Raw genomic sequence first — 22,240 nt, forward strand, 5'->3', positions numbered from 1 at the left:
CCAGAATCCCTTACTCTAGTTCCCAGGATGCCCTGTAGTCTCACCTGAGTTCCCACCTGCACAGGATCAAAATTTCTATTTAAACTAGTTGTAAAGCCTACTGACTCTCTCTTCCTACTTCCACTTCTGAGCACACGCAGCTCTTTACCTAGCAGGCAAGATGTGAGTGGTTGTGAATGGGCTCTCTGGGCCTAGACTCGTGCTTTCTTCTTTTGTATTTTCCTCTATTTCTTAATCTTTAAATAAACCTCATAAAAATATAATACTTTTTAGCAGAAAACTAATTTTAACTGCTACAGTTTTGGCGAACCACTTCGGAAAAATGAAATACCCTCAATCTTCTGATCTTTAGTTCAGCTTTTAATAGCTAGTGCCTAATTTGTTTTTTAAGCCACATTTCTCCAAGATGTTTTTTTAGAAAACCATCTTGATCAACTCCGACCTTCTTGCCGGCCCAACTCAGCTCAACTCGCTCCTGCTGCCAACTACTGTTGCCTGTAATCTGGAACTGTTTGATTCAAATCACTCCTGCTCCTCCTGCTCCTGGTTATTCCCACCCCACCCTCCCGCCCGCTGCCTGCCTGTTTCTGCAACCCAGACCCCGGCGGCTCCTGCTCCTGGTCTTTCTCTAGCTCACCTGGCCCAGCTGATTCTTGCACCTCTGGTCTCCAACCCAGATAGCTCATCTCCCAGGCTGCTGGTAGCAGACCCAATTTCTTCAGGACTCATTTCTATCAGCTGATAAAAAACGGGGGTAATCTTCCCTTAAGCCACAATTAGCCTCCACAATTGGACTGGAGGCAGGGGATCACAGGAGTGGAGAAAGAAAGGGAAAGAAGGAAGAGACTTTTCCAAAGAGGAACTTACAAGCAATGGGCTATTTAAAAGGATATATTTTGACTGTTCTGGTAATTTCATTTATTTCACCTGTGTGCCAGGGGAAAAATTCAGCTCCCAGCAACTCTTTAGCAAAATTTGGAGAGGCAGCTGGGTGGCTCAATGAATTGAGAGCCAGGCCTATAGACAGGAAGTCCTCAGTTGAAATCTGGCCTCAGAAACTTCCCAACTGTGTGGCCCTGGATGGGTCAATTAAACCCCATTGCCTAGCCCAAACCAATCTGCCTTCTGACAATAGGCATCTAAATGGATTAAAAACCCAAGGAACTTTAAAGAGACTGGAGGTTATATTTTTAAGGCATTTCAGACTCCAATGGTTTATAAAAATCTCTGTATTCTATTGCATTCTACTGATTGCTTTGTTTAAGATTTAACTTTGTGATTTAAGTTCATATTTTAAGTTCATATATTACTGCATTCAATACTATTCTGTTACACTGAATGATTTTAATGTACTGAGTTTTAACTACTGTTATATTCTGTTGCTTTTCCCATATAACCATTCTGAACAAACATTAAAAAACCGCTTTTCTATTTTTGACTTTGTAAATTGTCACATAGAGGATAGATGGACTCCATCAAAGAAAATTGCTACAACAACCTTTGGAAAATTTAAAGTGCTAAATATCTCATATTGATTTTAAGGGTTCTTTAGACATGATTTTTAGGATTTTTCTTAGCAATCTCTGGTCATTTTTTGCCTGCCCCTAACACAAGGTGTAAGGCCCATTCTATTGATGAAGTAAAATACAATTATAACCCCCAACCTTCCCTCATTTCTAAAAATGTGAATGGAAGTTGGGCAGTTAATCCCAGGGCATTTGTACCCCTAGAAACCTCCAAAAAAGGAGCACCCCTCATTTGTAACTCTTCAGCTCACTACTTAACTTCCACCAGAATGATATCTAGATTTTTTGATGATGTTCTAAACCCAATATGAGTTTTACTTTGCTTAAAATTATGTTTACCAAGGTTGAAATATTTGCTACATTTGTAAAAATTGTGACAAATATCCATCAATTCATAGGCTTTTAAAATGCCATACAGCAACTCATGTAAAAATGATAGTGTGTTTGTTTGCTATTGTAATTAACTGGGCTATTGAGAATTTTGGGGATATTGATACCACATATTTGTACTACTGCTCAATTCATTTGCTTTCACTCACAGTGGATCATGGCCAGATATGAAGAGGAAATGGACCACATTTTTGGTGAGAAAGTCTTGCATTCTATATTTTCTTAGCTAACACAGTGTATCAATGATTATAAGCTATATTTCTGAATTTTTTAAACTCTTATTATATTTTTCTTGCATGTGCAATATACTATTTCAGTCTTATTTTTTCTCTCCTTTTTATATTTGAAGCACATCACCAGCATTAAGATTTTCTTTAGCTTTTTTGATTTTGCAGTACTTTAAGTTTAAATACATTTGCTATAATTTCAATGCATGCCCCAAAAGCTTGAGGCTATAAAAATGATGCCACTAATTGTTTAAAAAAGTTATGGGACTTTGCTTAATGATTCTGTCTGATTCCAGGACAAGATATACACAAAAGAGCCATTGCATAGGGCCAAAGATAAACCAATCCAGGATGGATTGATGCGCTTCTAAGCCAATACAAATGTCTTGAACCTAGTGTGAAGACTCAGGTTTCCGATGTTTAACATTTGTTAAGACATAGGCCTTCCTTGTGTCCACACTCACTCTGAAAATACAGACGAGTATCCCCAAACTTGGCTCCTACTTGGCTCCTATAATCTGGTCCCTTTTCTGTCTTTCATATTGTGGTAACTTTCTATAGTCCTGGCTACTGACTGGGTAAATGCTTACTTGCTTAGATCATTTTAATTGGGTCCTGATTCAAGGACCTGTTATACATTCATTTTTCCTTTACTTAGAATTTTTACACATAAGACTTTGATAGTCTTCCATCCAGTAATTTTTTTTTAATTTGGATTTTTCTAATGTCTTTTTAATTTCTCTTGCCAATTGATACCTCATAACTCAGCCATGCATCCCTAAGTGATCCTGTGTTTTTCAATCACCCTTTTAACTGGGAAATGTAAAAAATATTATTATTTTAAATTGCAAAGTTTAAATTCCTTTTGAGAAGAATTTTAGTTAAAGAAACATACTACCTCTCTGAATCCAGAAACTGAACTGCTTGGAGAACACACCACGAAGATGCCTCCAGACCACAAACTGTACAAGAAGACCAAAATGAACTTTGAGTGTGGTTGATTGAACATTTATTTGTATCTATATTTTCATGCCAAAGGGGCCTGCCCCCTAACTGGCTTTTTGTCAGTGCATCCAACAATTATTGGTCTTGGGTTTTTTCCTTTTATCCTCAAATTATTGTAATGTTTAAGTTGGTTATGTTTTCATGATCCTTTTTGGGGAAACTTCTTTTTCTTAATCTAATAAACCTCATAAAAATATAATACTTTTAGCAGAAAAACTAATTTTAACTGCTACACTTATTTAGTGCCATACCCATCAGACTAACAAAAAACTTTTTTACTGAATTAGGAAAAAAAAAAAACAAAAAAATTCATTTGAAGAACAAAAGATTAAGGATATACAGGGAAATAATGAAAAAAATGTGAAGGAAGGTGGCCTTGCAGTACCAAATCTCAAACTATACTATAAAGCAGTGGTCATCAAAACAATATGGTACTGCTTAAGAGACAGAAAGGAGGATCAGTGGAATAAACTTGGGGTAAGTGACCTCAGCAAGACAGTCTATGACAAGCCCAAAGATCCTAGCTTTTGGGACAAAAATCCACTATTTGATTAAAAAAAAAGCTACTGGGAAAATTGGAAGACAGTATAGGAAAGATTAGGTTTAGATCAACATCTCACACCCTACACCAAGATAAATTCAGAATGGGTGAGTGACTTGAACATAAAGAAGGAAACTATAAGTAAATTATGTGAACACCAAATAGTATACATGTCAGGCCTTTGGGAAAGGAAAGATTTTAAAACCAAGCAAGACTTTGAAAAAAGTCACAAAATGTAAAGTAAATAATTTTGATTACATCAAATTAAAAAGGTTTTTGTACAAACAAAACCAATGTAACCAAAATTAAAAGGGAAGCAACAAATTGGGAAACAATCTTCATAACAAGAATCTCTGACAGAGGTCTAATTACTCAAATTTGCAAAGAGTTAAATCAATTGTACAAAAAATCAAGTCAATTCCCAATTGAGAAATGAACAAGGGACATGAATAGGCAATTTTCAGTTAAAGAAATCAAATCTATTAATAAGCACATGAAAAAGTGTTCTAAATCTCTTATAATCATAGAGATAGAAATCAAAACAACTCTGAGGTATCACCTCACATCTAGCAGATTGGTTAACATGATAGCAACAGAAAGTAATGAATGCTGAAGGGGATGTGGCAAAGTCAGGACATTAATTCATTGCTAGTAGAGTTTTGAATTGATCCAACCATTCTGGAGGGCAATTTGGAACTATGTCCAAAGTTGTGCTAAAATACTGTCTGCCCTTTGACCCAGCCATAGCACTGCTGGGTTTCTACCCCAAAGAGATAATAAGGAAAAATACATATACAAGAATATTCATAGCTGGGCTCTTTGTGGTGGCAAAAAAAAAAATGGAAAATGAGGGGATGTCCTTCAATTGGGGAATGGCTGAACAAATTGTGGCATATGTTGGTGATGGAATACTATTATGCTCAAAGGAATAATAAAGTGGAGGAATTCCATGGGAACTGGAACAACCTCCATGAAGTGATGCAGAGTGAAAGGAGCAGAACCAGGAAAACACTGTACACAGAGACTGATACACTGTGGTACAATTGAATATAATGGACTTCTCCATTAGTGGCAATGCAGTGATCCTGAACAACTCTGAGGGATGTATGAGAAAGAACACTATCCACATTCAGAGGAAAAACTGTGGGAGTAGAAACACAGAAGAAAAACAACTGCTTGATTACATGGATCAAGGGGGATATGATTGGGAATATAGAACCTAAAGGAACATCCTAGTGCAAACATCAACAGCATAGAAATAGGATCTGATCAAGGACACATGTAATACCCAGTGGAATACCCTTTGGGAAGGGTTGAGGGGAGGAATAGAATATGATTTTTGTAACCAAGGAATAATGTTTGAAGTTGATCAAATAAAAAAACAGTTTTGTTTTTACTCATCTTTTAATTAGTTACAATTCTACTGTTAAGAAGTCTAGACCACTCTGTAGAATTTCAGTTATAACTGTCCAAGTTATCTTGTCCCTCTGCAAATCTTTTTTAACTTATTTCCTAAGGGTTAATCGGACCTTTTTCAATAATAACTTGTCAGTTCTTGAGATTTTTTTTGTCTTTGACCACACTTTCTTTGTTCTTCAGTTCTACTGATTTTTTTTCCATTGTGGATTTGAATAATCCATGAAATACTTGAATTTGCCACAAAATGGCACTGTGATACTTCTAATAGTCCTTAACATATCCTCATTAACAGCTACAAATATTGTACATACCTTTGAAATAATAATCATTTCTTAAAAACACAGAATTAAAAATACAATGAAAGAAAGCTTTCAACTGGCCAAAAGCTAAATGAGGGGAGGAGAAAACAGTTAAATCTGATTAACGACAGATTCAAGAATCTGTCTAGCATTAGGACAAGCAAACTTGCATGACCACTAGTGATACCCTCTCAGAATGAGTACACAATCTCAAGTAATTTGCCGACCACTCCAGCACTTGGTGGTTTGCAAAGTCTTTGCATAGATTACCTCTTTTGATCATCACAACAAATCCCTGAAGCATAATTAGAAGATCAGAGAATTACGGCTAGAAAGAATCTTAGAAGCCATCTTTTCCAACTCCTTTTTACAGATGAAGAAACCTAAGCATGAAGAGGTTAAATGATTTGTTCAAGGTCACATAGGTAATTAGTGTCAGAGGCAGAATTTAAAACCATATCTTCTAATTTCAGAGCTCAGGTTCTTTGTACAAGTATTAATATTAGAAGCTCAAAATTTGAAATGCATTTTCTATGCATTATCTCCTTTAATCTTTACAAAAATCCTATGAAAGCTATTATCCTTATTTTATAAATCAAGGAACTATACAATACTCAGAGAGGTTAAGAAACCAGCTGGCAACCTGACATCACACAACTAGGGTGGGGCAGAATTTGAACTTCTCTGGTTCTAAGTCTAATACTTTAGTCATTACATCACTCTTCCTCTTTTCATACTGAAGATGAAAAAACTTGGAATCTTAGAAATGAAGGAACTTGCACAGAGTCATAGAGCTAATAAGTGAAGGATAAAATTAGCATTCAGGGCTTCTGACTCCAGCTTCTTTCACTATCCCATATGAAGTTCTTCCTGCTTCAGAAAGGTTGCATCAATTTCTTCTTCAGTGTATTGTTTCTCTGCCCCTTTTCCAATTCACCTCACTTATTTGCCAGGTAGAACTTACTCACTTATAGGATTGGGCTGGTTATTCACATTTCAATGTTACCAAATTCGGTGCCATAAACCCAACAGGGAACCTAGTGAAAAGTAATCCAGCTAAACTTTGATGTTATGGTTTCTTGCTCTCCTTAGTACTGTGGATTTTCTATGAACCTTCATCTTTCATTATGATTCTATGGAATATTATGTGTAAGATTTGTATGAAGGTCATAATAGATATATCTAGAAAGTCCTCCCTCACCCAAGGGAGACTTTGATTCCTGCCTGGTAGAGAAGTACGGGGTTGGGACCAGAACTTCCCCTCTGCTCTTCTCAGAGGGAAGAGCATTGTATAAGAATTATGTCCATCTAACTTAAGTATCATTAGTCTAAGGAATGTAATTTTAAGATTCTAGCTGAACTCTTTATTACTATTTTTTTTTAGTGAAAGGGGGCACTGAGCTCTAGCCAAGGCTTGTATCCCTTCCCATAAATACTACCTCCACATACATACAGATTAAATAACAAAAAATCGCATCCATCAAATTTAATAGTAAAACAGAAATCAGAGAAAGAATCTGTAGAATATATATCCGATAACACAGAGTAAAGGCACTCTCCCATCAGGAGTTAAGTAACTAAGCTCAACCAGAAAAGTCCCAGATATCACTCCAAGGAAAAAAAAAATATTAGAATAAACTGTAAGTCATCTTCTTCCCAAAGTTTTTTTTTTCTTTTCATAGCCCTAAAGAGAAGTTGGAATTCCCAATTTTCTTTCTCCATGCTGAAAGTGAAAAGTATCCCTGGACACTAGACAAGACCAAAAAACTGAAGTGCCTGAATCTCTCTTGGTCTCTTGCTTTCATCAACTCTACTCTACCTCCCTTGGGAATTGATCTCCACCAATGAGGAGAGGGCTTTGGAGCTCCAAGTACAACTAAATTAGTGAAGGAGAAAAAAAGGTACATATAAGAAGAATAACTTGAAGACAAAAAAAAAAGTAGAAATAGTTGTATAACTGCTCTAATGATTACAAAGAAGAAAGTGGTTTGCTTTTTATAAGAACCATTTTATTTCTAACTGCAGTGCAAAGTGAACTTGTCTATACTTATTAAGATGAAGTTGAATAAAGTCTCATTTTGTTTTAATACAGTGATCTAATTAACCTTTGGTAGATATTAAAATGGCCTTGAATTGGCCATGGGACCTCAAATGTTTAATGTGAATTGACTTTAAATAGTCTTCAAATAGGTTGTGAGCAGCACATGCTGAAATGAGAAAAAGATCACATCCATTTACCTCAAAATAAATAGCAAATACATTTTGGATCTGCTGCTTTTGAAAGAAAAAAGAAAGGGAAATTAATAAAAACTAGTTTGAATCAAAATGGATCACAGGTGCTGGAGTTACAAGAGACCTGAAAGATCCAGAAGAAAAGACAGAGGAGCACCCTAGAGGCTTGATGGATTGAAAACCAATAAGAGGTTCTGTGTTCAGATTTGACCTAAGACACTTTCTAGTTGTGTGAAAATAGGGATTTTAAAAAGAAGAAAGGAAAGATGGTAAAGATAAAGAAATTAGGGCTTGGGGGAAGTGGGAATCAAGAGATTACAGAAAGTCCCCTAACACTTTTGGTTTACCATCTATCCTTTCCTTACCCCCCCCCCAAATGGTGATATCATCAATATTTGATCTGAAAAATTAAATCCATTCCAAATATATTCAAATCAAAAGAAAATAATTGAATTCAGCAAGTATCCTTTTAAATTAGATAGGTTCCTTTTATAGGCAAAGAAATTGTTAAATAACCATGCAGGGGAAAAGGTCAATGGAGTTTGAGAAAATCTCAAAGCTTAGGACTTGCAGGATTTTGGAAAAATTGCTTTTTTCTCTGTTTTACAGATGTATATACTTCAAAATGCCAGATCTCTAGCACGCGTTCCTTACTATCCACCTCCTTTCAGATGAATGATGTAAGTAACACATTACAAATGTGAACATGTCTATTTGCAGAATTGATCTCAGAAATACACAACAGTATTAAACAAGAAAACTACAGAAAAATAACTAACCTCCTCTGAGTAGTAAATGAAGAGGCATCCTAATCCCCTCTGACCCTCCAAATGTAGATCTTAGCTACTACATTGTTGAATGGGGTCTGGTACTTTGGAGGAGGGGGGCAGTGTCCTTATTAATACAGCAAATCTCTTTCTATTCCTACAGCTGAAAGTTGAGGCTCATTGGTGTGTAATAGTCATAATTACCCTTAATGCAGTAGATATAGGCACATCTTTCATTTAAAAGTATCATTCATCACCTTATGTATGCATTTCATTTTCCAAAGGACACTAAAGGGAGGGCATGAAAGCATTCAAATATGCAGTTAATAAGTATGTATTCGGGAATCTTTATTTAAAATGAAATCTAGTTAAAATGCCTTCCATGTCCCTCTGCATTAAGAAAGATTTATAAAGCATTTTTTAATTAAAAACATACCTACTATTTTTGTCTTTTCTGTAATCATTGTTAAACTATTTAATCAATATTTGGCTTCTCTTTTTAGTTACCCATATTATGAAGAACTGCTTTATGCCCACAAAAATGTGGGATCATAACTCTGCCCTGCTGCTTTCCTAGCTAAGATTTTTACACCTCTATAGTGGGTTCATTCAATTATCATTTATATTAGTTATTGGTCAGAAGTAAAATATTCCAATCACTCCCTCTCCTTATTTTTTTTTACTACATAGCCACTCAAACCCCATTTTTCAAATGATTTTTTACAGACCCTGAACCTTCCTACAAAAAAGCCACACCATAAAAGCTAGCTATTTGTAGTACATTAACATAGTACATTAACATTTGTAATGTCCCAATTATTCTACATAATCAATAACATCAAGTCCCTTTTCTTGGGGACCTTGTGTTTATTTACATTTTATTCCATACACGTCAGTTTCCATCAAGAGCAAAACCAATTTTCTTGTCCTACATCTGCTCTCGAGATAACTTTAATTCACCATAAATCTATTTGTGTTCTCTACATAGTTAGACCCAGTTTGTTATGCTGTTGTAATCTGGGGACAAATGTTTCTTGATCTGTAAAACAAGTCTTTAGGGTAATAAAGTAGAGGTACAGGATGCTTTTGCCGATGATAACCACAATTATGGGTGGCTGTGGTGTTTTGTTTCATTATTGCTCTTTTGCCGAAGTCTCTGTTTATGATGTGATGCATTTGAGCTCAAGCACATTAGGTGCATTATTCATTGGGTACATTTGTCAGAACATGCATGTGTATAAAGAACTAATGATCCATATTAAATTAATGGTGCTATAAAAAAGAAAAATACTCCATACAAGCAGCTATGTCGGAAACTACGGACTTTGATAAACCATAGAAAAGACCTAATCAGATGAAGCATTGGACTATTCTGTCTCCAGAATTACATTTCTAGAAATGTACTTGTACACAATGTTGGTTTTATTAAAACAAATTAATTCAGTCATTAAGGAATCATAAGGCAAGTGTCTCATAAGTCAGGACCTCCAGTGTAACAAATTGATTAAATGACTGTGTAATAGTCTCTTTAAACAAATCTAGTGTAACAAGTTAATAGATCTGCTCAATTACCATGCTGGGTGATGAGGATCTGGGCAACTCTCTCATTAAATCTGGGAGATGGTTTTGATTTTTTTTTCTTTTCTCTGCCTTTGGTCTATCATGCCACAGTTTGGGGCATTAAATGTGTTGGGGGGGTCTCTTTTTTTTGTCTTCTGTAAATTGGGTGTTGCAGAAACAATGAAAAACTGAATTTGGTGCTGTTTACTTGATTGTGTGGATTATTCAACTATTTTCCCCTTCCTTTTGTTAAGCACAGTTGTCCGGGATAGCCACACAGTAGCTGAAGGAATGTTGGGAACCCCTCGCTGCCCCCAGCCCCACCCTTCCTCCTCCCCGCAGCTCAGGCCGAATATGAAAAGAGAAACACTAGAAAGGGAGCCTGACTGGTCTGCACTTCTCTTCTTATCCATTTCCCTAAGACCCTCCTTTTCCCCCTAGAGGCTGAATCTTGCCTGGCTGAGGACACACTAGGCTGCCCCCAAGGAGGCTGTGTAGAAGGCATCCAACTTTCAGAGAGGCCCAGAGTTTTAAAAATTGTTGTCATTAGCAGACGTTGAATTAACTAAACGGGAGAAGCTTTCCCAAGGTCTTCTGCCAGAGGGATATTTGTCTGCAGCTTTCAGCGTTTGTGGAGTTGGGGTGGGGATCCTTCCTAACCTAACGTACTAAAGAGGAGCGCCCTCCAGTCTTTCGTTGAAAGGCTGGGGAAGGACTGGGAAGTAGGAGAGGGGAGGGTCCCTATAATGGCTATCCCATAATGCATCAGCTAACTGTTCAATAGAGAATCTTAGGATTTAGAACTGGAAGGCAGTTTGGGGAGCCCAATCAAACAGTTGTTTCGATTTAAGCGGCCAGTTATAATTGCTTCCTTTTTCATTTATACTCAAGTTGTCCTTGATAAAGGTAATAAATGTGAAAGAAAGGGAGAAGGAAAGGGAGATAGAGAGAGAAAGAGAGAGAGGGAGAGAGAGAGACTTTCAAAAGGTTCAGTTTTTTATTCGATCCTCTTGTTCTCTGTACACTAAAAATGTTTTTTTTTTTTTGCTTGTTTGCGATTTAGTTGACGATAAAAAAAATTAGAAAGAAAGCAAATTCGGAAGGAAAGAAGAAAGAAAGGGGAAGGAAGGAAGGAAGGAAGGAAGGAAGGAAGGAAGGAAGGAAGGAAGGAAGGAAGGAAGGAAGGAAGGAAGGAAGGAAGGAAGGAAGGAAGGAAGGAAGAAAAAATTTTGAAATCCAAATTATTTGAACTGTTTTTGTTTTTAAAGGAAATGTTAATGATATTCCTTTGTGAATATTCAAAATCTAATGACTAAGGGAAGGATGGAAACTCCAGAACTGAACCAATACCTGGAATCAGGGAGAGTTAAAAGCTCAGAGCCGAATTGCTGGAGATTATCCCAGAGAGTCAGACTGGACAAGAGAAAGAACGGACTATGAAGGCTTTTGGGGGTCTGGATGAGGTTGGAACCAGGGCACTACGGTGGAGAAGACCTGGGGGCTCTGCCCTTTCTCTCCTTTGAATGCTTATAACAGACACCCTATCTCCCAGGACCTTAGGAGAAAAATCTATTACCCCACTGCCATTTTGTTAAGTGTTTGCTCTCCCGCTGTGACCCTGCCATTTTATCTGTTGGTTTTTATTTTCTGAGTGCATGTTGCCCATATGTTACTGTAATAGTTGCTATAATTCTTGAGCAATGGGGCTCGTATTTTACGGGGCTGAATTAAAAAGAATGCACTTTAATAAAAACCTGAGCAATACACTAATGGCTTGACATTGATGTATTTGCATAAAGATGAATTATAAGGGCTTGGTTGACGCGACTTTTAATAAATGATTGAGGAGGTTATTATAGGGATGCACTTTGTTTTGTGTTAACAGGTTATTTTAGTACATCCATCGCCAAAACTGCAAGCAATAGAGTCCAGTGATAGAGCCCTTTTACAGTCACAGGGTCCATTTTCCCCTTTATATCTTGTGACAGTTATTGGGATGGCTCCGTCCCCATATTACATTCACAAGCTACATTTTATTAACCATTAAGAACATTAGTGGGGGACGAAATTGGGGAAATGAAAAGAAAAATGATGTCTAGTGTGAAAGGGTTCCCTGCTACACCACCCCCACCCCCCACTCCCCACTATCAAGATATCATTTAATGGACGTTCTCTGTAGGGAGAACACCTCTAAAAACTAAACGATTCTTCGCTGGAGGTGAGTAGATGGGGAGAATGGAGCAACAGAAAAGAGCGAATGGATTTGTAATGGGATTTAACCTGTATATAAATAAACGGGACTAGTTATCATTAAATACGTTGGTTGGGTTTGGGATTTTATGTTCGTTTGCTTTTGTTTTTGTTTTTATCCCCTGACTCCACTCCCCCCCCCAAAAAAAACAAAGAGCAGCGTCAACTCCGTGATTCCGCATAATTCTCAACGCCCTGTCCCCAGCTAACTCAACCCTTTGACCCACTTGGAGGCGTAAAAGGTAGGTGCAGTGAAGAGCTAATTAATGTAATTCCTATTTATCGAAGCTTTCAAGGAGTCCTAATTCTCCATCTCTTTCTGTAAAAGTCATTTTTCAAAGAGCCTTAAGTTGGGAATTCCGAAGTAGGATTTGTCTATATGATACCCACTTCATAGATGCCCAAAAGAAGCATGGGACCGGTGAGTTGCAAGCACTAACGACTCCTACGCACCCTTCCTACCAACCTTGAGTTCTATAAACTGATCTCTTCCGCTACCAGACCACCACCGCCTCCTCTCGAAATTTAAAAGGGCTAGTGGAGGAAATGGGGAAAATGAGAAAGGCTTGCGTGGACAGCTAGGGAAATATTATCTATTGCTCATATTTCCCGTCTCCATCTCCGTGTCACGTTGAAATAAGCAATTGGGATCTCCTACCTATTTTTTTTCTTTTTTCCTTTTTTTATTGACTTAAGCACCTCTCCCCTGGAGCTGCGGCTGGCGGCAGGGAGTGGACATCCTTGTAGTTTGATATCAGCTAGTTTGATCTACTAGCTCTGTTTCGGAGCATATGTTAGTGTCCCTCACCGAGATTTGTAACTGATGCTGCAGACAGCTGGTGGACCTTTCCCCAACATGTGCGTAGGATCCACCTGGTGGAGTACTACAAAGAGGAAAAGGAAAAAACAAGAAGGGAAATTGATGATAAAGAGCTATGTTATGCATATGCATTTCACGTATACATATTCGCATATCCATAAAGGAAAGGGAGGGTAGAAAGGAGGGAAAGAGAAGGGTGAAAGAGGAATAAGAGTTTGAATGAGGGAGCAGCATAGGGAAAGGAAGAAGAGAAATAGAAGTATTTTTGATCGACAGAAAACTCTGAGAATAATTATTCCAAAGGGAAGATAAAAAGCTGATATAACAGGGCAATGATGACACACGTAAGGCGAGACTCTAAAACCAAAACCTTCTCCTAAATTTGTTGATGAAAATTGCCTCCAAAGTCAGACAAATCTCTGTCACCTTGGGGCACAGTCACTTATGACATTCCCTGATTTTCAAAAGTCAAGCAACCATATGACAATCTAACAACAACTTCAAGGAATGAGGGGTGGAGGGCAATTACAAATGGGAAGTTCCCTCACTACATAAGTTTCAAAATAATATCCCAGAAAAGTGATAGATACTCATGGTGATAGTGTAGTTCATCAAAGTCAAATATTCCAAAAAGAAGGGTGAGCTGGTAATGGAAAGTCTTGCTGCAAATAAAGGAGGTCTGCATTCATGGTCAATCAGTTCACCCCTGTGAAAAGCCATCCTTTGAACATAGACATCCATCCCTACTGGGTACAGGCAGTTTGCACGCTAGAGGTTATTTGCGTGAGCTGCAGTTAAGTGAATTTGCAGATCATGTCCTTGGGATTATAGATGCTTTGATTTAGAGCTAGATGATAATGCTGAGGCACTGAATTTAAAATATACAGAATGATTTCTGTGTCCCCATATCTTTATCGAATAACTTGGATTTCTTCCTGAGCTTTGTGTCTAGAAATAGAAAAACTTTTAGTCTAATACCATTGAAATAGAGCCTATAGTGCTTTTTTAGTCTCTCTCCTCCCGCAGACTGTTTATTGCCCTCTCAAATAATGAGATTATATATTACAAATTTCGTGAAGGATAGGGAGAAGGCATTTTATCATGGAATTCCAGTAATTATTTTTGCCCCTCTGCTTTTTTCTCCAAATAGGAGTTGGGACCAATAGCTTTGTGGTTCCCTCTTTAGCAAGATAGGTGCCTCAGAGAAGTTTCTCACAAGAAATGAAATGAGTTGGGAAAAGGGGGGAAATTATGCTGAGGGAAAATAATTGGTAAAAGGAAGTACGGCTTCTAGGGCAAATCAATTGGTCTCATAAGTACAATGAAAAATTTCCTCCATCCCTAACCAAATGCCATTTCACTGGCATCAGTTCTGACTGCTGAAATTATGAGGTAAGTTTTGCCTCTAGTAGAACAATTTTCCCCCCATTGCTCTAGTTTCCTTAGCCTCCATGCTAAGACAAGAGAATTTCATGGTTTGACTGAAAGGGGAGACAGTGAATCAGAAATGAATTTCTAAAAATTAATTACCTCACACAAAAGAAATGAAATGGAAATTTTTCCTTATGAGAAGCGTCATGAAAGAATTCATGTATTTTGGCAGCATGTATAAAACTTCTATGTAATTAGATCATCACATATGACAATATATTTCTATTTTTTCCCAATAAACAATCATTGACTATATACTATCTGCAAGGCACTAGGTAGACTCTCATGGAGGTACAAAGGTGAAAAGCAACTCAGTCATTACCATCAAGGAATATATATCTAAAAGAGCATGTACACAAAAACTATAGAACAAATTAGATTGTAATAAGTGCAGAGAAGGAGTCAAAATGGAGTGCTCTGAAGATTCTAGGAGGGAGGACATTTCAGTTGAAACACTTTAGAGGAGGTATGTCTCAAGCTTCACCCCATCCCCCCAAATTAATATAAATAAACACAATAAAGAGCCTCCCAGTATGCTGGGTATGCCTCCTATTGAGGTCTTGGGCAGGAGGACCCAATCAAAAATCATGCAGGTTGAGGTGGTATGGCAAAGTTTGGAGAGAGTCCCTACATAATAAGTTTAACGATTTGTTGAAGTATTGCAGTAAAGAAATAGGCAGGCTCAGGATGTTTCTAATTTCTTTCAGCACTTGCCTATCCATTGGAATTAACATCAATCCTCTCAGGATAGACAGTTCAGGTTTTGTAGCTAAAAACACAAAATGTTCACATTCAGTGAAAGAGGTTACAAAATGTGTACTTCTCTGTGGAATCTTTTATTGATGCATGATAGCTCTAAGGAGGCAATGTCATTTGACAAGAACTCTGGAGTCAAAGGGCCTGGGTTCACGCCTCAGTTCCTTTATCAAAAAAAAAAAAATGAAGAGAGTAAAACTCAATGGCTTCTAAGGTCCCTTCCAGCTCTAGAACTAGAATCCTGAGTACAAATAGGAAAAGTTCTATAATCTCTCTTACCAGACCTTTCTGCCAAAAGTAAAATGCATAAGGGAGTGAATGAGAAAACAAGAACAGAAAATCAGAAAAGGCTGGATTGTTTCTACTCTTCCATCTTTGTGTGTTTTCATTCTCAACTTGATTAAAATGAATAACATGAGCACTTCAAAAAAATTTACAGGGAGTTGCAAATCTAAATTTTGAGCAGTTTGCTTTTTCTTTTAAAACTTGATACTAGCCCAAATAGGCAAGGTTATCTTTCTTGTCTGTGTTGCCTACTAACTTCTGTTCTATTCTTTCTTGTTCATTTTTAAATACTTTGCTGACCCTCTTTTTGAAATATTTCTTCTTTTTAATTTTCATAGCTCTGCCTTTTTCTAACTCCTCCCATTTACTCCAAATACAAATATAAATAAAACCCCTATATCAGATATGCATAATAAAACAAACCAAATCCAGACATTGACCATATCCCAAAATAAATATCTCATTGGGCATCTTGAGATCATCACCTCTCTAACAGGAGGTAGTTAGCATGTTTCCTCATCAGTTCTAGGGAGTTATGGCTTTTAGGCCTATTGATCATTTCTTAAGTCTTTCAAAGTTGTATTTCTTTCTGAAGTTATTATTTCATAATTTCTTCCCTAGATTCTAATTACTTCATTTTACAATAGTTCATATAAGTCTTCCTTCCAAGTTTGTCTGAAACTTTCCTTGTCTTAATTTCTTATCTCACAATAATATTACATTGCAACCATATATCAATCCTCATATGTCAAGACAACTTAGAAAATAATATGTTGAATTAGATTTTAAGTTTGTATGACCAATCATATTTTATTATTGTTCCTATTTACTTATTTATTCATTTAGAAGGAAGTTTTGAGGGGAATCATGATGATGCATTAACATTTGGGCAAACTTTACAAGAAAAGCAAGTTGTTCATAATACAGATTAACAGCTTTATATATAATCATCTTTTCCTGTTTTATTTATATATTCATATTTGTTCTTCTTTTGATGGTACCTCTATGGTTTCTAATTCTTAACCATTAAAAATTTGTTATAGGTATTTTTGCCACATAACTTTTTTCTTTTTTTTTTCTTTTTCTTTGATCACTTAGCAATAAAGATCGAGTACTAATATCGCTGAGCCAGAGAGTATACACAGTTTAGTGAACTGGGGGACAGAGTTCCAAATTGCTTTCCAGAATGGCTGGACTAATTCACAGTTCCACTGACAGTGCTCTAGTGTACCAATTTTCCCAAAGCTCTTCCAACAATGATTCTATTTTGTCATTTTTTCCCAGTATTATGAATGTAAGGTAGAACTCAAGAGCCCAGATTTTAAAAGAAAATACTTCAAGTAGATTTTCCAGAAAAAGGCTTTGAATTTAGGGTTTGTAGGTCCTTAGATGAAGTCTTGTGGAGGTCAGGGAACTCCCAATGGAATACATAGCAAGCACTTGCTAAGCATTTAAAATAAAACAGAATAGCCCAAGTGGGATCCTTAATACTCCCTGGTGCCAGGTCACTTTCTCTTGATGAGTTTTATAGCTAGTTCTTTATACTTCCTAGTTCCTCACATGGTGAAGCCTGCTCAAACCTATCATGCTCCTGCCCATTGCCCTCTGTATGATATTAATTTTCAACTCTTGTTCTACTATCTTTCACATTATGTCATAAATGATTCCAGCAATAACAACAGTATCTTTTCCACCCAAAGAACGTGGGTCCTTGTGAATCAATTGGTCCTTGCCATTTCAATCCTTCTTTGGAAAATGCAATCCTTTCAACTCCACAGTACCAAACCCCTCCAGAAGTCAAAAAAAACAAAAACAAAAACAAACAAACAAAAAACAGTAACCAAGTTAACTTGTTTCTCTTTTTTACTTTTTCAGTTTCCTTTTTTTCAGTTGAATTCTAGCAGCACCAGCTCAGTGCATATCCTTCCCCAGCCATGACTGCACTGGAAAAACAGAAGCCAAACTAGAAAAGATGACCCACTATTTCTGGACATGTTTTCCAAGTCTTTCCATAGTTACTCTATCTTCTTTTCCCCTCCATGTTATTAAGGACACTTCAGAAAGAAGCTTGGAAGAATTAACAATTAGCAAATAATGAACATACTGTCCTGGAAAAAGTAAGTCACTAAGATCTTTCCACTTAATAAATAACTGTTTCAACTTATAGGATGATTTTCTTCTTGTGGCTTTCTTCTCCAGCCTCCCTCCCTTCCTCATCAGCCTAGAACCTAAAAGCAACCTCTGCTCATATTTTCCTCCACATTCTTTCCTCCTCCCATCCCCCTTCCACACTTCTTTGGAATAGAAGATTCCTTTCCAACTTCTCATATAAATTACAATGCCTTACCTGTTCTAGTTCCTAATCTGAAACTCTTCTCTCTGCCTCTATGTGTTTATTTGTGTCAGTATCCTTGTCTCTATCTCTTTCTCTCTCTGTGAAACTCATTGGAAATTTAGTATCTAAATACATCTCATATATCATTACATTTCTAACTATCATACCAGATAAGAATTAATATATTATGAAAGGTGGGATGGACTAAATTTTTCATATTGTTGTATTCGTGGTTTCAGGGAATATATTCATGGCTTGCCTCTGACTGAAATGTCTTCCTTCAGTATCCTCAAACACTACTTCCTTCATATTACCAACTATCAATAATATATCTTTGTACTTATATGCTCTTTCCTTATTCTTTTTCTTATTATAGTTGTTCATATACCCTACTTATCTCAGCAGTTTTTCCCAGTTGATAAAGATGACCTCATTTTGCTGCTATTGTTGTTAACTTATATCAGTGGAGTCTGAGTCTTCATGAACACATTTGGGGTTTTCTTGGCAAAGACATTGGAATCGTTTACCTTTTCCTTCTCCAACTCATTTTACAGATGAGGAAACTGAGACAAACAGGGATAAGTAATTTGTCCAGAATCACATAGCTAGTAAATATCTGAAGTCAGATTTGAACCCAGGAAGATAAAAGTTCTTTACTTCAGGCCCAGTGCTCTATCCACTGTGTCATCCATCTGTCAATCCCTGGGGTCAATTCCTTCTTCAGATATATTTTAGCCTCATGATCCTGAGCAAGCCACTTAGTTTCTCAGTATGGGCATTTCTCACCCCTCTCCTCCAACTCTCTAAATTGCCAAACAGTTGCCTTTCTCCAGTGGTAAAGGGAATTTTCTCATTAAATTCTTTATACCAATGAAATGATAAGTCCACACATCCCTTCCCTCCCAAACAACTTTTTTCTTTATTATACCACAGCCTTCTTGAGGAGTGTCTTATTTTTTCTGTGTATGTCTCTCTATATAATAGATGGCACACACTTAGTAAATATTTGTTGGATTTATAGCATTTTCTTCTGTTTCTTATTCATCACCTCATGTTATAGAAGCCTTTGTTTTCAAAATAACTTATTTAATTAGACAAAAAAAAAAGCCTTGATCTGGAGGTCTACCTTTAATCCTACTTGCATTTTCTTTAAGAAAGTAGCTTAGTTTTAAAAAATAGGATGTACTCCTTCCTCTGTTTCTCCTTCCCCTCTTCTAGCCTTCTAGGTTCCTTCCAGTTCTCAATCTATGATCCCATGATCTTTGGGTCTCACTGAACTTCTGCTTTCCATAAACCAATCTGATCCCTTTAAGGGATATCAATCCTGGGTACTTGAGGACTACATTGTTGGGTCTCCTTTAGCCAGTCATATGGTTGTGGAAAAATTTTATCAATTCAAATCCATTTTGAGAACAGGGTTCTCCAAAAAACAAAGAATTTCAAACTACCAATACCTATGTGAAAAAATGTTCCAAAGCACCAATAAGAGAAATTTTACATTTCTGACATTTCGCCTCACAACTATAACAAATAGACAAAAAAAAATAGAGAGACAGAAATTATCATTGTTGGAAGGCCAACAGGCACACTGATATTCAGCTGATTGAACTATGAATTAATTGGTCTAGCCATTCTGGAAAGTACCTTGGAATTATAAGTGAGAAGTAACTGGACCATTCATATCCTTTGACCCAGAAATTCCACTGTTAGACATATACCACCTTTCCCCTCAAAAAAGGTCAGTGACAGAGAAAGAAGGTTGCACTTACCCCAAATAGTTATAATTAGTTTTTGTGATTATATGAAACTGGAAGCAAAGTGAGTGCTCATCAATTGAGGAATAAATAACTAAACAAATTGTGAGGTATTTGTTTAGAATGAACCTATGATTTCTGTGGTTTAGGGATGAAGATGGTTCATCATCCAGTAAGGAAACCACATCAACCAATGCAGATCAGCAACTATTGTTCAATATATAATATGAAAGAGGTTCCTGGGATTCAGAAATGGTGACTTTCCCAGGATCATGCAACCAGTGTGTGTCAGAGGCCAAACTTTAAACTCAGGTCATCCTGACATTGATTCACTATCTCGAGGACATGCTGCCTCTATGAATTCGATGGAATATTGTCCTGTGGGCAGAGTATGAGAAATTCAGAAAAGTATTTAAAAACTGGCAGGAACCCACATAGAGTGAGGTTAGTATAGCCAAGAAAAAATACAACAATGACGTCAAGGATATAAAAGAAAGCAACAAATTACAGGAAACTTAATCCTGTGCGATTATGTTATCATCTCTTATCTGGAGAAAAGATGGAGAAGTGAACTTCTTTCCTCAAGTATTGGAAGATTATAGGTGTAGAGTGTGGCAAGTAATGTCGATCAGTCTTTCTGTCCATTGTTTTTGCTTAGGTTCTTTTTTCCCCCGCTTTGTTTACAAAAGAGGGGAATGTGGAGAGGGAATAGCGTATGCAGAGATGACTGTGAAATGAATAGGGGGAGAGGGAGCCAATAGACTTTTTTTTTTTAGAGTATTGAATGTGATTTGGTTAAATATCATAGGAAATTCACTGGTTGACTGCCCTCCCAAAAGCATTTGCCCTTTTTTTCAAAATTCGTCTCAAATAATAACACAGTTACAACTTGCCAGCCAGTAAATTCGAGTATTGTTCATAATTTCATACACTGTTCTCCGCCCTTTCTGCAAATAAAACCTTTCTCTTCTACTAAAGAAGTGGAATTCCTCCCCCCCGCGCCCCAAATTATGCAGATCAGGTTCCTACAGTAATCAGATTCACCAGATAATCCTCAACTTTACGCTTGATTTTGCCTGTATAGCCAGTAACTTGAGTGGGAGGGAGTTCTTCACTGGTTGTAAAATTCTTCCTCCCAAATCTGTCCATAGTTCTGAGAAAGGAGACTTCTCTTGAAATAATACCCTACCGTCAATCTCTCCCTTTCTGATTTACGTCTTGCTCGCTCTTAAAAAGCCTGGAGTAGCAGAGACACTAAGTGGAAGCCAGTGGTGAAGTCTGCTGGCTTTTAACACCAGGAATATAGATTCCGAAAGATATCCTTAGAGTAGTTCACAGAACTTTGTCACACCCTGAAGGAAGGCGATCTCCTTAAGATCAAAGATTAAAGCAGGAGATGGAGAATTGAGGGCTGTCTGATCCTCTGCTTGCAGTGGCGAAGAATTAAATCTGGGAAAATCCTCGAAGCTATAAAGCTGGAGAACTTTTTATCTCGTGAGGATCCCAACTTTCAACATTTTTACATTAGGTAGTGGAGAGTTTATATTGTAGCGTTTTCTACTGTTCTTAAGGGCCGCCCTCCAGAGAATATACATTTCAGTGAAGATTGCAGACTTCCGGAGGAGAAAATACACACTTTCCAAAGGGGATGGGGGTGGGGAGCGGAAGCACCTCACGCACTAACTGAATTTCAATCAAAGTTTGAATGACTGGAAGAGGGGGAGGGAGAGAGGCTAAAAGAATGCTTGAGTTAGACAAAGCTGTTCGGATTAACCTAAAATGAACGTTATGGAGTCAATTTGCTACTTATCTCTGGTATTATTACACAGCCCTATTGTCAACGATTACCAAAGGAGTTAGTCTTCCTAGACTGCTGAGGGCTAGGAGTTCCTACGTAGAGTTTCACTGTCCTAGGGAAACTTGAGTGAGCTTGCGGATGTGAACCTGCAATAAGATAATGGTGACAATGATGGTAATGGTTTGGAGGAGAACTATGACGAGTAGGAAGCCGATAGTGGTTAAGGAGTTAATGATTGTGGAAGCGGTGGTGGAAACGACAACCAGATGCAAAGAACAAAACTACAACGCATCTCCCTAAATTGCTACAGGAGGTTCGATACCCTCTTAGTCTCTGCTGCTCTGCAAGACTAACCAAGGAAGAGAAGTCCTATCTCCAAACTCCAAAGGTCGGCGAAAACCTTCTTTCATTTACCCTCCTTTCGTGTCGGAAGTAAAGGCGAACCCTATTATTCATTGGTTCTGAAGACCATCAAGCACGCTTTAGGGTTCTAAGAAAGGGGGGGAAAGGAAATCTGTGGGAGTGAGCATGCTCCTTACCTGCATCGTAGCTTCCACCTGGGAACTGAGCTGAATTCAGACATCAGATCTATCCTGGTATTCAGAATCATCCTGGGTGACCTTGAGAGACAACTTAGGGAGCCAGTGTTTACTTTGGCTTAAATATTTATTTCTAATCTATTCAACCCCGTTCCTCTCCCCAAATTTACCTGAACAACCAATGACCCACCTCTCTCTCGGTACAGATATTTGTTTCTTTTTCTTGTTTTCCTGCACAACACTGCAAAGGTATTCGTAAAAATAAATAAGTAAATAAATGAAAATCAACAGCGTCTATTTATTCCA

This window comes from Monodelphis domestica, chromosome 6 (genome assembly GCF_027887165.1).
Source record: "Monodelphis domestica isolate mMonDom1 chromosome 6, mMonDom1.pri, whole genome shotgun sequence".
NCBI lineage: Eukaryota > Metazoa > Chordata > Mammalia > Didelphimorphia > Didelphidae > Monodelphis > Monodelphis domestica.